At 40.7% G+C, this 13,208-nt stretch overlaps 1 long non-coding RNA gene across 2 annotated transcripts in view; it reads right to left on the reverse strand.

Moving 5' to 3' along the window:
* LOC131456871 (uncharacterized) overlaps positions 1–13,208 on the reverse strand; it is a 238,869-nt gene that overhangs the window by 142,593 nt on the left and 83,068 nt on the right. The window contains exons 1-2 of one of the 2 annotated variants that reach the window (XR_009239949.1): positions 10,101–10,359; positions 7,684–7,740 (exon numbers count right to left, since the gene is read on the reverse strand). This is a non-coding gene — a long non-coding RNA (uncharacterized LOC131456871). Of the gene's footprint in view, positions 1–7,683; positions 7,741–10,100; positions 10,360–13,208 lie in introns of those variants that run through there. The other variant, XR_009239948.1, reaches the window with a different exon arrangement.

Below are 13,208 nucleotides of genomic sequence, written 5' to 3' on the forward strand. Positions count from 1 at the left end.
CTCATGAATGCCTCAGGAGAAACCATTACAAAAGAATCCATCCTGCTTGCTATTCCACCACTTAATCACGTTGAACATTTTAGAAACAAATACATTTCATATACATTTAATTCTTGCAGAGATCAAAGTGTGGCTGTGCCAGAACAAAGGTACTGGGCTCTTGTGTGACAATTCAGAACAGGTATGAACACCAACCTTTCAAGAATCAATCATCATCAGATATATATATATAATCGTCTTGAAAATGACTTAAAATTCCTTTCTCAGGACAAAGGAAGAAGTAAAATGGAAAGGAAGGCTAAAGCAATTATGTGAATGAAAATCTCTCCAACTCTGAGGAAAAAGCAAGATGTAGAACAAGACAATGTTTTGCTGACAAAAGAATTCCCTCACTAGTCCGAGTCAGCTCAGCAACAAAGACCAGACTATTACAGGGACGTCCATCCAGTAAATATTCACTTCTATTCTCAAAATGTGACGGCACATATGCTGCAAAACTACTGCTCAAGTTTGAAACTACAAACTTTCCCCACTTACATGTACATGTTTTCCCAATATGTAGCCAAGATGGTGACAGTAAAAGACAAGAAGTACGTATTGATTTACACAAAAGGCTTTTTCTACGGCTATGAGGACCAAGCAGCATTTGTTTTAAAGTCAATATATTGTGCGCTTAGGCAATCACACCTAGGGGTAGTTTATTACATTTTAGCCACCTATATATTACACATTGGCCCTCAAGACTTAACTTTGGGATGTCCTTTACGACGTCTGTCAGAAAGTTTTTTGGAAAAAAAATCAGAAAGCAATAATCTCTTACTGATAGAGCTTGCATCAACACAAATGTTCTGGTCTGCTTATTAAGCGCTGATATTTCATTCTGCCCATGAGTCCTCCAACAACAAAGCCCCCATACGTTGCCACACAAATTCTGTTATCGACAACATGCTGGATAAACCCCGTTAACCCATGTGTGTTTCCTAATTTACTCTTTGATTTCCTACACCACTCAACCCCATTTTCTATTTTCACTTCAACTACTTCCCTCCGAATCATTAAATTGTATTACAAAATAGCTGTGAGAGTCATTTTTGATCTCCCCAAGACATCTCTCACTGAACATACAAAGCTGCACCGTCGAAAAACCCACAAAGATCAACCAGAAGCAGACAGATGATTTGAATTTGCAATTAACCATGAAGCTACAGCAAGTGTTCTACTATTCTAAAATGTCTGCAAGTCAAATGATGTTCTCCATAAATAATTAAAAAGTCATCATATAAAAACGCATGGCATTAAATGCAATGGTATTTTTCAATAATGGTACACGAGCACAAAATCCGAACATGCCTGCAAGATTAACTTGGTCACGGTGGGAGTGTTATATAAAGTGTATTAAAAGAGAAGGTTCAGGGAAAAGTGTCAGTGTTTCACTGTTTCTGATTATTCCACTGAATCCACATTCGCCTTCATTTCTGCTTTATGCCGCCACTCCTGCAATTCTCTCTTGCCATTCTGCAAACTCGCTCTTTCATCTCGAAACAGTGAAAGGTGGCTTTATCTTGGAACAAGAGCAAGACAGACTATCAGAGACTGGGTAGAACCTCAGAGAAATCCGGAAGGGAATAGAAACAAAAATAGTGACAGGAGCTCAGTTGGTTACAGTAACCAAAAAAGAAAGGAGGAAAGAAATGTGATATGACTTAAAACACCATACCTTTTCCACCAAGGGTATTGCATTAGATGAGTATGTTATTTTTTGTGCAGTGTGCATGAACACCTGGAGGAAAAATCTTAATCACACATCTTCTGTGGGGTCACAATCTCAAGGACTTGACGTGAAAACAAACTAAACAGTACAACATGTTTCCATTGTTGACAAGGAGTCTTCAGGCAATTCCCGACAGCAAACAAACCCTTTATTGACTTGTTGCCAACCACTTTGGGTGAATATGAATTTAAAATTGAGCCTCGGCCCTATTTTTGCTCTCCACGAAACTTCTGAGGGAAATGTTTGGGCAGCTGAATGCCTCGCTGCATTCATTATTCATGACCCAAAAAAGACATCATTAAATTTTGGAATGGGTTAAAGTAGGAGGGAAAATTTATCTTTTGGGGTTTTTTTTTTAAACATTGTTCAATAAGGCTTTTTCTTTTAAATAACTTATGCTCATTTCTGAAGAAATAATCACAATTCACTGTGAACTTACACTTAAAAAACAGAAATAAGGACGACATAAAAACTAAACGATGGAAAGATAATCCCCTAACTATTTTTCACACTTCCCTCCACAACCGGTATAACCAATAGAATCTAAAAAATATCACTGATCTGGTCAAATTCAGTGCAACACCAGATAATGTTCCAGATGTATTTTAATTTAGTCGAGGATTTTGTCGTGGAAGCACTTGCTATGGATTTGTAGGTAAAAGAATCGCACATCTACCTCTTCACAGTATTTTTACATTTCCTCTCATTTCAATTTACGTCTCCCATTGTACAGTTGTAATATTTCTGCATTATGTTATTCTCCATCACTTTTTTCCGCGTGTGTGTCCAAGAATACAGCGATTAATCCAATCCGATTAAAATATTATTGGGCTGCATCTAACTATAAGTGAACTGTGAAGGCACGGAGTGAAAGACTCACATGGTGAGAGAGAGAGAGAAAACTAAAGCCTGAGGATTTTCCAAAGCCAGGACAGCGAGATTGCCCTTGCAGTATAGAACCACCTTATCAATTTGATTAGAGTGTGAAAGGACACTTAAGATCTCAATTGCCGGCACATTAGTAGTCTACTCAGCCCCTGCCTGGAATCCAATGCCTAATGTTTGGGGTAGTGGGGGAGTTTAAAAAGATTATTTGATTTCACTTAGATATGCCTCTGCATGTGAAATCAAATAGCGCTCAGATAATGCGTGTGCCAAATATGAAAGGGTCTGCTTCATTTGGGATATTGATTTGCATTTCAAGTGTTTTCCTTTACCGAGCCAGAAAAGAAACAACGCTCCGCCTTGTAATATATTAAAAAGAGAAAAAAAAAAACTTTGAAATGGACAGGACCTACTGTGTAGATGACAAAGATTACTATATTTACTGCTTCACCACTAATCTAAATGAGATCTTTAAGAGCACTTAAATTGCGAGTAAGGATTTAGATATCCGAGTCAAAGTTTCCATCTGCTTTTGGTGAAACGGAGTGCAGCGGAGTGGAGGCAAAAAGGAATAATTTGGTCAGCAAAGGAAAAATACATGAGGGGGATCAAAAGGCTGAAGATGTTTTCTATTAAGAGCTGCTTTATGTTCAGCTTGAAAGTTAAGAAAGGAAGAGGGCGGATGTCAAAAAGCAAGTTATTTTCTCTTTGTTTGTTTTATTGTTTGTTATTGCTCTGCGTTTCTAAAGTGCTAAAATGTATAATTTATGAGATGAGATGGGAGAATATACCAATCTGCAAGTGTGACTTAACCCCTAAACTACTTTTTTCAGGAGAAAACCAGTGTATACGCGCATCGAGGAATGTTATTTGCTGATCCAGGGGCAAATCTTCACAGTTCAGTATGAACGACTGAAATTATACTAACAGTATCTACTGCCTCTCTGGTCAAACAAGGGCTACTGCATTCAGATCACCCTCATGTCCAGGCAGTGTGAGGCTCATTGTCCCTGACTCCTCCCCCTTTTATAGACACTGGAGCTGTCAGATTTCACTGCCAGTCGGGATGATTAACGCCATCTGGTGACGAATCTACAGGTGGTCACAACGCATAAAGTGTGCATCTGTAAAAAATTAATCTCACCTCAGTAAAAATCCACACTGAACCAAAACTTTGTGAACAACGTTTTTGTGGCATAGAGTGAGTCTGCGAGTTCCACCTCCCTTTGCACTGAGCGTTCTGCCGGCCCAGCACCTATGACATCACTTTTGAGGAATGAACCAATCTACCAACAGCAGTAAACAAAAAACAAACACAGCCGTCACATGTTTTCTATTCCAATGCTGCAGACATACAAATCATTGGCGTCACACTCTTGGGTTTTCACCTCTACATTCTGTTAATCATTCATCTGCACACAAAAAAAACTCATGCTGCCGTCAAAAACTCATTAAACTCCTTCTCTGATGTGAAAGAAGGGCTGTTTCGAGTCATAGAAGAGGCAATTGGATTTGATCTGTCACTTTCCCCGTAAATATGTTCTTTCAAGGCCAGTGAATTGCTTCAGCTGTGGCACTCATCATATTCAATTCTTTAACCCTGGATCCAATTTTCAAGAAACTTATTGGCGGGCCAAAATAGCAGTGGAGCTTTTGACTGCAGGACTTCTTCTTAAAAGTTAAGGCTGTTCCTTGATAAGGTATTATAAACAGGGATTGCACTTTATGAAGAGACACATATAAACCCCATTCCCAAAGTGTGTTAAGGCAGCGTTCACTCCAGAGTCGAATGACTCTGCAATGCATGCAGGTTTCTAATCGGCTTCAGCTTCAATTGGCATCAGTAGGAATGGAATACAGAAATTGCATCTTCTTCTACTTTGTTTTTACCAAGAATGCACCATTTCAATCACAACGCTATGACATGCATTCATCTTCCGGTCATTAGCATAGCTGAATAGCAGTTTGCATTATCGTCTGTTGCGATCCTGACTCACTCACTCATCTTCTACCGCTTTATCCTCACTTTTCAATATTTGGGGAATTTGGGACAGCACTTAATATCATTTAATTAATCTGATCATTCAAACAATTGATTCCAAAACAGTAACCACCATAATATTATCACTGAGGGCTGTGGTGGTGTTAGATTTTCTTCCCTCTACACTGTTAATGGACGGGTCACATGGGTGAAAACAAACATCACAGGGCAGAACCACTGGCAATTGGACAAGCTTTAATCCCCTAAAATATAAACAATTAATAAAATAAAAATATTTTGCATGGACCCAGTATTTTTAGTGTGAAAGAGACAAAACTATGTCTTATACAAGTTTTGAGACGAAAACAGGTGAGTACGAGATCCTGAGGGTTGTGTTTGGAAGGTTTTTATATATCTAATATTGATTTCCCTGCTATATCAACCAAACACATACTTCTCAGACTCACTGCGAGACTAATTATCACAAACACAGCATCATATTCAGCCAATAAGTATGACTCAGATCACCAAGGGAACAGAACAGATCTTCGTTTTTTGCCATTTCTCATTTTCTCTCACGTCCTCCCCGTCTGTCTGTCTCTTCATGTCTCAAACTGTCTCTCTCATCAATTCCCCATGTCCTTGCCTCCACTTTTCCCTCTCTCTACCCATCAGTAGCCCTCCTTATTCCTTTTCGTCTCAGGCCATCAAGCTCAGATTCCTCTTCCTTCCTCATCAAAAGTAAGCTGATTGAGATTGTCTTAGAAAAAGGTAACAGAGTCTTTACAGCAATCACAAACAGGATGTGAGCGGAGAACTGAGGGGCTAGAAGAAAACACACATTTCTTCACGTACGTGCATACGCCTATATTCACAAGGGTATTTGTGCTAATATGCTCATGGATGGCCTGGGGCAAGGGTGACATCAGTCTTAGCATTTAAAGCTCTAAAGTATTTATTGGTGTTAGTGATGGGATACACGATGGGAACATCTCATCCTATCAGCCATTATCGCAGCAGCAACAAAAAGGACAAAAAGACAAGACCCAGGGGCAAGCAAAGGCGTTATATATCAATAAATACATACAGTATCTATGTATAATGCCATGATGTGAGACATGTGGGCAAAAAAGCGATTAAAGGAAGCAATTCTCTAACCTCTGCAGGTTACCAGAGATCAGAGAGTGGATTTTTGCAGATTGTTTGCATGTCCTTATCTGTTTTGTGTGCCCATTTTTGACCATGCATTTGCATGATTTTGCCTGTGTGTGAATGTGGGTGTGTGTATGTGGGTGTGAGGCTGGCTAGTGGTTATGTAAGGCACTAATTGTCATGCAGTGCGCACAGTGCAGACAATGAGCACAGATATGAAGCTTTCTCCAAGCCATGAATATTAAAGTTATTAAGTTAAATATATTTACAGATCCAGAGGACATCAAAGAACTTCAAGCTTACACTGACACACTAAATTTACATGTCTATATTGCATGTTTATTTTATTCTGCATACACACCTACATGTACTCGAGTATCTTGTGTGTGCGATGATTAATTTGTGTGTGTGTCGCCCGCACAGTTATGAATGCAAAATTGCAAACTGCAGGAATGATTGTTTAGCTGTAAAATCAGAGCTCTGCATAACTGACACAGATATCTGAATTAATAAGCCTCTGCCGCAACTAAACACAACCTCTTGTGGTTCAGTGAGAACGTGTGGATCGAACCAAACACACGGAATCAAAATTGATTCATCTGATGCTATATTGGCAAAAATCCCACAAATGTTGGCTTTTGTTGCTCTTGTTGGACAAGTGCTCACTTTACTTAAAGTGTGCGTAAAGTGATGAAAAAAACAACTCTTCTGACTTTGTTGCCTCGGAGGAAAATGTGTTACTCATCACCTTAAAATTAAATGATTAAGAGATTTGCTAAGTGGTCAAAAATTAGGTTTCAAGTCAGCTGAAGGAGCCAAACAAACACAGGTTTGTGCTGCTATTCTTCTAAGGACACTGCAGTGAGTCCCATTCATTTGGACAAGATTAATACGACGTTAACCAGTTAATGCCTAACTCTTACCTTAACTTAAAACTTAATTTAACTCAGACATCTGTGTGGGACAAAGTCATCTTGGCTAACATGACAATCCTAAAACAGCGCACTGGAGAGAAAGTGTTTCTATTTTTTTATTCCATAAAACCTTTAATAATGTAAAAACGTCGTACAATTTACTAGATTAAAGTTACACGACTAAATTCCTAAAGGTTTTTGAAAGCGTCTGTAGTTTGAGAGTTAATATCAGCTCCTGTCGGGACATCAGAGCATAATTTAAGAATAAAGTGATTCATATAGGGATGGATATTTATCAAAGGGAATAAGAAATCACATCCAGCATTTGTGAGAGAGAGAGACGTGATCAATTTTGCATGAGGAGTTTCCTAAGCAATTTGCAGCCTGTATCAGCTGTGGCTTCTTAGATTCACCACAATCTTGGGGGATTTGTGTCCCTCATTTATATTTTCTTTGCCCACTCCATATTTGACCTCCATAATCTTTTGTGTGTGTGTGTGTGTGCGTGTGTCTCTAAATGTGAATGATGTTCATCATTTTTCCCAGAGAAAAGTTGGGGAAGATTTCCTCACGAACAAGATCTTCGATGGCATTTTATCACGTCTGTCGATTTACATGTTTGCGAGAAACAGGTTTTTAGGGAGCATTTTGTGTCTTAACTGAGTTGTTAAGGAGTTTCATTAATCAGCCCTGACACTGTTACGCGTAGTTTTAACGCAATATCAATCACATATGCCAGAATGTCACATTGCTAAGGAACATTATCCACAGTAAGCTGCTGTGTTTACATTTTTTTTTTCCTTTTTCCTACCCTGCCTTCCAGACCACCATTAACCTCTTAAGCTCTTGGGGCACCAGTGAAGAAATGTACAAAACAACTCTCTGACAGTGTGACATGGAAGACCAATGTCCATTTTTCTGGAAAATGTTACAACTTGAGATTTTTTTTCTCCGTCTCCTGCTCTGTGTCTATTACTCACCGGGGCTCAGGTCTTGAACGGGCCAATAACATGCCAGCATGGTGCGAATTCAGAAACCTACAGCAGAGAAGAGAGAAAACAGAGTGATTGGTGCTTTATTTGGGCAATTGCTCATGCCTGAGGCGTCCTGACACTGGAGGGGCTCTCTGTACAAATTGAAGCCACATTAGGAGTCACAAGATGGCCAAAGGGAAAAGGGAACTGGACTGTCGGCTTCTTCTTTGGCAACTGTGCTGGCTCCTGATTCATTTTTCCTAAGGTTTGCTGCATATCAAAGTTCTATTACATTAAAAGCAATCTCAAAGTTCACATGGTTAAATCCAGGGGGGGGAGAGAATGCAAGGAGTCAGCAAGTGGAAGTTAAATGAAAGGCAAAACAAAAGACAATGTAATTTTTGCGTCTCTTCACATGCAGCCGGCAGGAATCACATGACTTAAACGCAGTTATTCACAAAGGCCATTATTTTCCTTTGCTTTTGTCGCCAGCGTTCATGTTCAATTCTTTCAAGCGGTGAGACAGCATTCACTCAAAGTCAATCACAGCACAGTGGCTCACAACCGATCCTTTTCTATAACCACACAATTACAATATTTATGAGTTTTCCTGCTGATGGAAAGACTATTTCCTATTTCTTTTGTGGCCCATCGTTCTCTTCCGTGGGCATATTTTAATGAAAAGTGTGGCGGTGAATCACTCGGGCATTTGGCAGCGCTTGTAATTTCCACAGCATGACGATGTGAATAACTATGAGCTGATCGTCCTAAAGACACTGACAGCGCCCAGAATAAATACATTAACAAAACACAGTGGAATAATGGGCGGAATCGCTCTTAGCGTGGCCCCTACTTTGCCCCTGACAGCCGCCAACAATAAATCATAGAAAAACGACAGAACAATGAAATGTTCATTACAATGACCTTACACAGCGAAAGAAAACCATGAGAGGGTAAAAGAGCAGCGCACAAAAGGCAGCACAAATGTTCTCATCAGGGTAAATATCTTCTAACACTTCACCACTGGGGTAAGATTATTGATAGCAAGTGCATGATTGTGGGTTGGGGGGGAGTGGCGGTGGCATAAAATATACTCCCGAGCAACACTGCCTCTGCTGCACCACCTCTCCTTCATTCCATTAAACCGCACTGCTATAATATGCAACAAAATTGCTGGTAGGTGGTCGCGACTGTGCTCCAGCAGCCAAGTGAAATCTCTCTCATTTGAACTTGAGGGCTGTGTCCCAGCGAGAGATGACTTATTCATGGCATCATGTGCATATACAAAGGGAAGATTATCTACCCGCAGGGCCCTCCCCTCTCTCCAAGGGCATCCTAACGAAATGTTAACCTGTGTTATAAGATTTTATGTGCAGCCCAAAGCGTCTGTTCCCTTAAACAAGAGGGCAAATTATCACAGATAAAAAAAAAAAAGATTGTCAGTCTATGCAATAAGGTTTGTAAAACATTAAAACCTGGGTTCTGAGTATTTGGCTGTAGAAAAACTGTAGGTCAGCAATGAAGAAGAGAATAACAAAATAAAAAAAGAAGGTCTCTGATGTGTTTGAAGACAACTCCGGCAATTTACAGCCACATTACAATAATTCACAGGAGACACATTTTAACAAAATTCTACAGTCAGGAAAAAAAACTCAGAGGCTGTGATTTTACACACACACACACACTGATGCTATAAGCTAAATGCCAACGCGCTAACATATTCTCGATCACAATGCTAACAATGGTCACGATGCATTAATTAGCACTGAACACAAAGCAGTGCCAAGGCTTGTGGGAAATTCTATTTGCATCACATGCCGTAGATTAGCCAGAAACTATACTATTGGATTATGTACACTTTTGATCCGGGTGTTGAATCCTGAAAGCTAATAGTGCTGGTAGTGTGTGTATGTTGTTTTACCGCTATTGAGGAATACGGGAAATTGTGTCATGTTTTAGTTTATCCATCTTGTGCCATCGTGAAGTAACTTAAACACAATTCTCTGAGTAAAGGCGCCGACAGGATGTCAGAACAAGAAACACGAGAAATCTTAAATGGCAGTTTTCGCACTTACTGCTAATTAATGTTGTAAGGGCCTTTTCCTCCTTCTGGAGGCAATTACATGTGTAGTCCCAACCGAGAAGACAGCTATGCAGCATTATCAGTGTGACAGCTATGCAGTGACTGCACTTAATTGCGTTCACCTGGAACCCCAGGTGTTTAACGAAGCCTAATTTGATTACATTTCATTGTGCCACACTTAAAACCAGCAGGGCTCTCAGTCCCGAGGCAGAACAAGTTTTCACACATTCGAGCTTTCTGGGGATAATGAAATTAATCCCACATATCAGACACATTGATAGTCTTACGTATTGTATAGTAAACCGTGCGTGGGAAAGGGAACTGTGGGTAATAGTGGCACCTCCTCTCGGGATGCAACCATTTCATGGCTGGTCACTCCGTCCTCTCCAAGCACCCGGGTGTGATCGATCCTCACACTCACACGCCCTCTCCTTCTTCCCGCCTCATGCAGCCACCCTCCCTCTCTCCCAGGACATTCTACAATAGCTTACGCAGTGATGCATTTGATTGCACTGCACCTCACCAGGGCCAACTCATCAAAAGCTTGATCCTGGGAGAGTAAGGCGAGGGAATAAGTTTTGGTTGAAGCCATCTCTGTTGGAAACCTGTGGGAAAGATAAACTCTGTTTAAAACTTGAGGAACTGCCGAGCAGAATGATTTCACCAGGGACAAAATGTAGTCCGACACGCAGGGTGGAAGACGGTGTAAGATATGCGAGGTAGATACTGGAGCAAGGTCTTTCTCCCATGAATATAATCTGCAGGAACTATTTACATAACGAGGACCAGACAGACAATCAAGAATCAGCTCTATCTCAGCTTACAATTACAACTACTGTCCATGGACAACAGCCAGTGTCACCACTTCAGTCCAGCTCTTAAATGATTCAATGGGCTGTCGCTTCACTTCAACTCGTGACAGTGCAGTATTTCATTATTAGACACTGAGTGCAGGATACTCAAACATGCAAGATTTGCACACTTCTGTCAAAACGACTACTTCTTTGTCCCAGTTACCTGCCACCGCCATGAAACAGAGATAAATGGAAGTGGTGTTTAATAAGTGCGTGGTCGAGTGTGGGTCACCGTCTCGTCCACCCTGTGCCTGACAAAGATGGCACCTCATTATAGCTGGGCTATAATCATGTCTCCACCTCAGACCCTGGGCGTTGCCATTGGACCATGACACACTCCACGAGCAAAGCCTCCACCGACTACACTCCCACACTTGGTCTGGTCCCACACGCAGTAATAATTACTTGCCCACTTGATAACTTTCTCAAAAACCTGTATGCTCATGCTCATGGCAGCAGGTTAATATAAGAAACCTGTCTATAGTCACACCAGAAGAATCCTAGGCCGGATTTGGTTGAGCAAACACAAAGAGAAAATGTGTTTGCACAAATGCGAGATATTGTGCTTTAGTGTGTGCAGCTCTTGGCGAGAGGGCCGGAGAGAGATGGCAAAATTACCTGTGCAATCCCTTTGGTAAATGGACAGTCTATCCTTCTGCAGTTCCCCCAGTCTCACTCTTTCTCTCTCTCACACACACACACACTTTCTTCATTTCAGGCTTCAGAAATGACTGCTGCTGGAGTTTTCTCTGTATCAGAGGTCTTTTGAGTTATCTCAGTATCAAATCCCATCATATGTGTCCACACAACACACATATTGTCTTCCTCCCAGGAACAAATGTTGTTCCTTGGTTGAGGGAGCAGCCACACTCTTGATAAGGGCAGAGGCCTGAGCCAATTGCTGAAAAAACACTTTTCACCGAGAGCTCCAGAGTAATTACAACCCCCAGCCATGCTGACCATCAGCCTAAAGCATCTCCGCAAGGAAAAGTGTCTCAGTGTGCGTTGGTGTGTCTGTGTTCTGTCATTATTTACAGTTGATTAGCTTTTCCTGACAAGCAATTTGGTCCAGTGACCAAACACATGCAGAGTCACACAGAGAGAAAATAAAACTTAGCTTTATGTAATCTTTAAAACAGCAAACTTAAGAGTTGTAGCGTGTGACTTTTTCGATATTAACAAATGTCTGCTACATTCAAACCATCGTCATACGAGTTCACACAGTGCCAAGTGCTATTCCTGTGCTTCACAAAGGAAGTGATTTGTTTTATGTCAAGGAAGATGGAGGTAACTGCAACATTACGTGAGCAAAGCGAGACCGAAAACACAAAGAAGCGCCTATGAAAAGTTTTTTGAAGTGAATTCTCTGGTTCCCCCCCACCTCTTTATTGCTGCTGTACACATTCACTTGGGGTCTGGTAGTGTTGCATGACAGAGCCTGTTTTCTATGTAGACACAGAATAATACCATAAAAAAATCATCAAAAGTTGAGTACTGCAGCTTTAATGTCTAAGCTATCCATAACTCCATTTCTCTTTTCCATAATCAAATCTATACACATCACCCACTCTCCCATACTGTGAATGAATCAGATAGCAGAACAAAAAGGGGGTTTCAGGGGATTAACAGATGGGAAACAGCTGAAGACATGAATATAATTAGTCACAGCTGAGTTACAGCAAATTGTCTGGCAAAAGTTTCTCCAAAATAAAAACACAGTGGGAAGAATTGAAGGAAGAAGAGAAAAGCTCGATTGGACTCCGTGGCCAGATAATTTGCCATATACCTGCAGCTGCTGACATTATAGATGAGGTGGCTGGATGAAGCGGGACTTTGATCGAGATGACCCAATTTGAGGGGAAAGAGGAGAGATCAAGGAAAGGGAGATTGTAATACTCAAGCAGAGCAGGACTTGAAACTGCAATCAACATGGCTGCACATGCGAAATGGTTGAAAGCAGTGCCTTATATTCTTCTTTAATTGCTCACATAATTGTTGTATGCACTTGCACTCAACCTTGTTATGAAACCAAACCTGCAATGACAAAGGCATATTGCACACAATATTTCACGATGTGAAACAAAGTTATTTATAACTTTGTCGGCACACTGCTTTGTCATTTCTTGACTCGACTCGGCTGAACCTGTGATATTTTCTTGCTACTCATCTTATCTGAGCCTGTCTAATCTGTGGGTGTCGGGTCGACCCTTGCATCAATACTTTAAAAAAAATGGAGGAGAGAGGGATGGGGAGACAGGAGGAAAAGGAGAGCCAAATAAGAGCGAGGAAAATACTATGCTGTGAGTGTATAGGCAACAACAATAGAACAACAGATTTACCAACCAAATAAAGACAACATGTGTGCATGTACGTGGTTGCTGTGCTTCACTGTTGCATGCATGTTTAACCAACTCAGTTTAGAGACTCAAGGTACAACACTAACCACATGAAACAGTACATCAGACACTAGGTTCGCTCAGTGGAGCATTAACTATGCAAGTAAGTATTAAGTACTAAGTATTACAAAGCAAAAGCAAACGAGATTCAAAGAGCAGGTAAGTTTTATGATAAAAAAAAAAATGGTTTTGATCGTA

This window comes from Solea solea, chromosome 3 (genome assembly GCF_958295425.1).
Source record: "Solea solea chromosome 3, fSolSol10.1, whole genome shotgun sequence".
NCBI lineage: Eukaryota > Metazoa > Chordata > Actinopteri > Pleuronectiformes > Soleidae > Solea > Solea solea.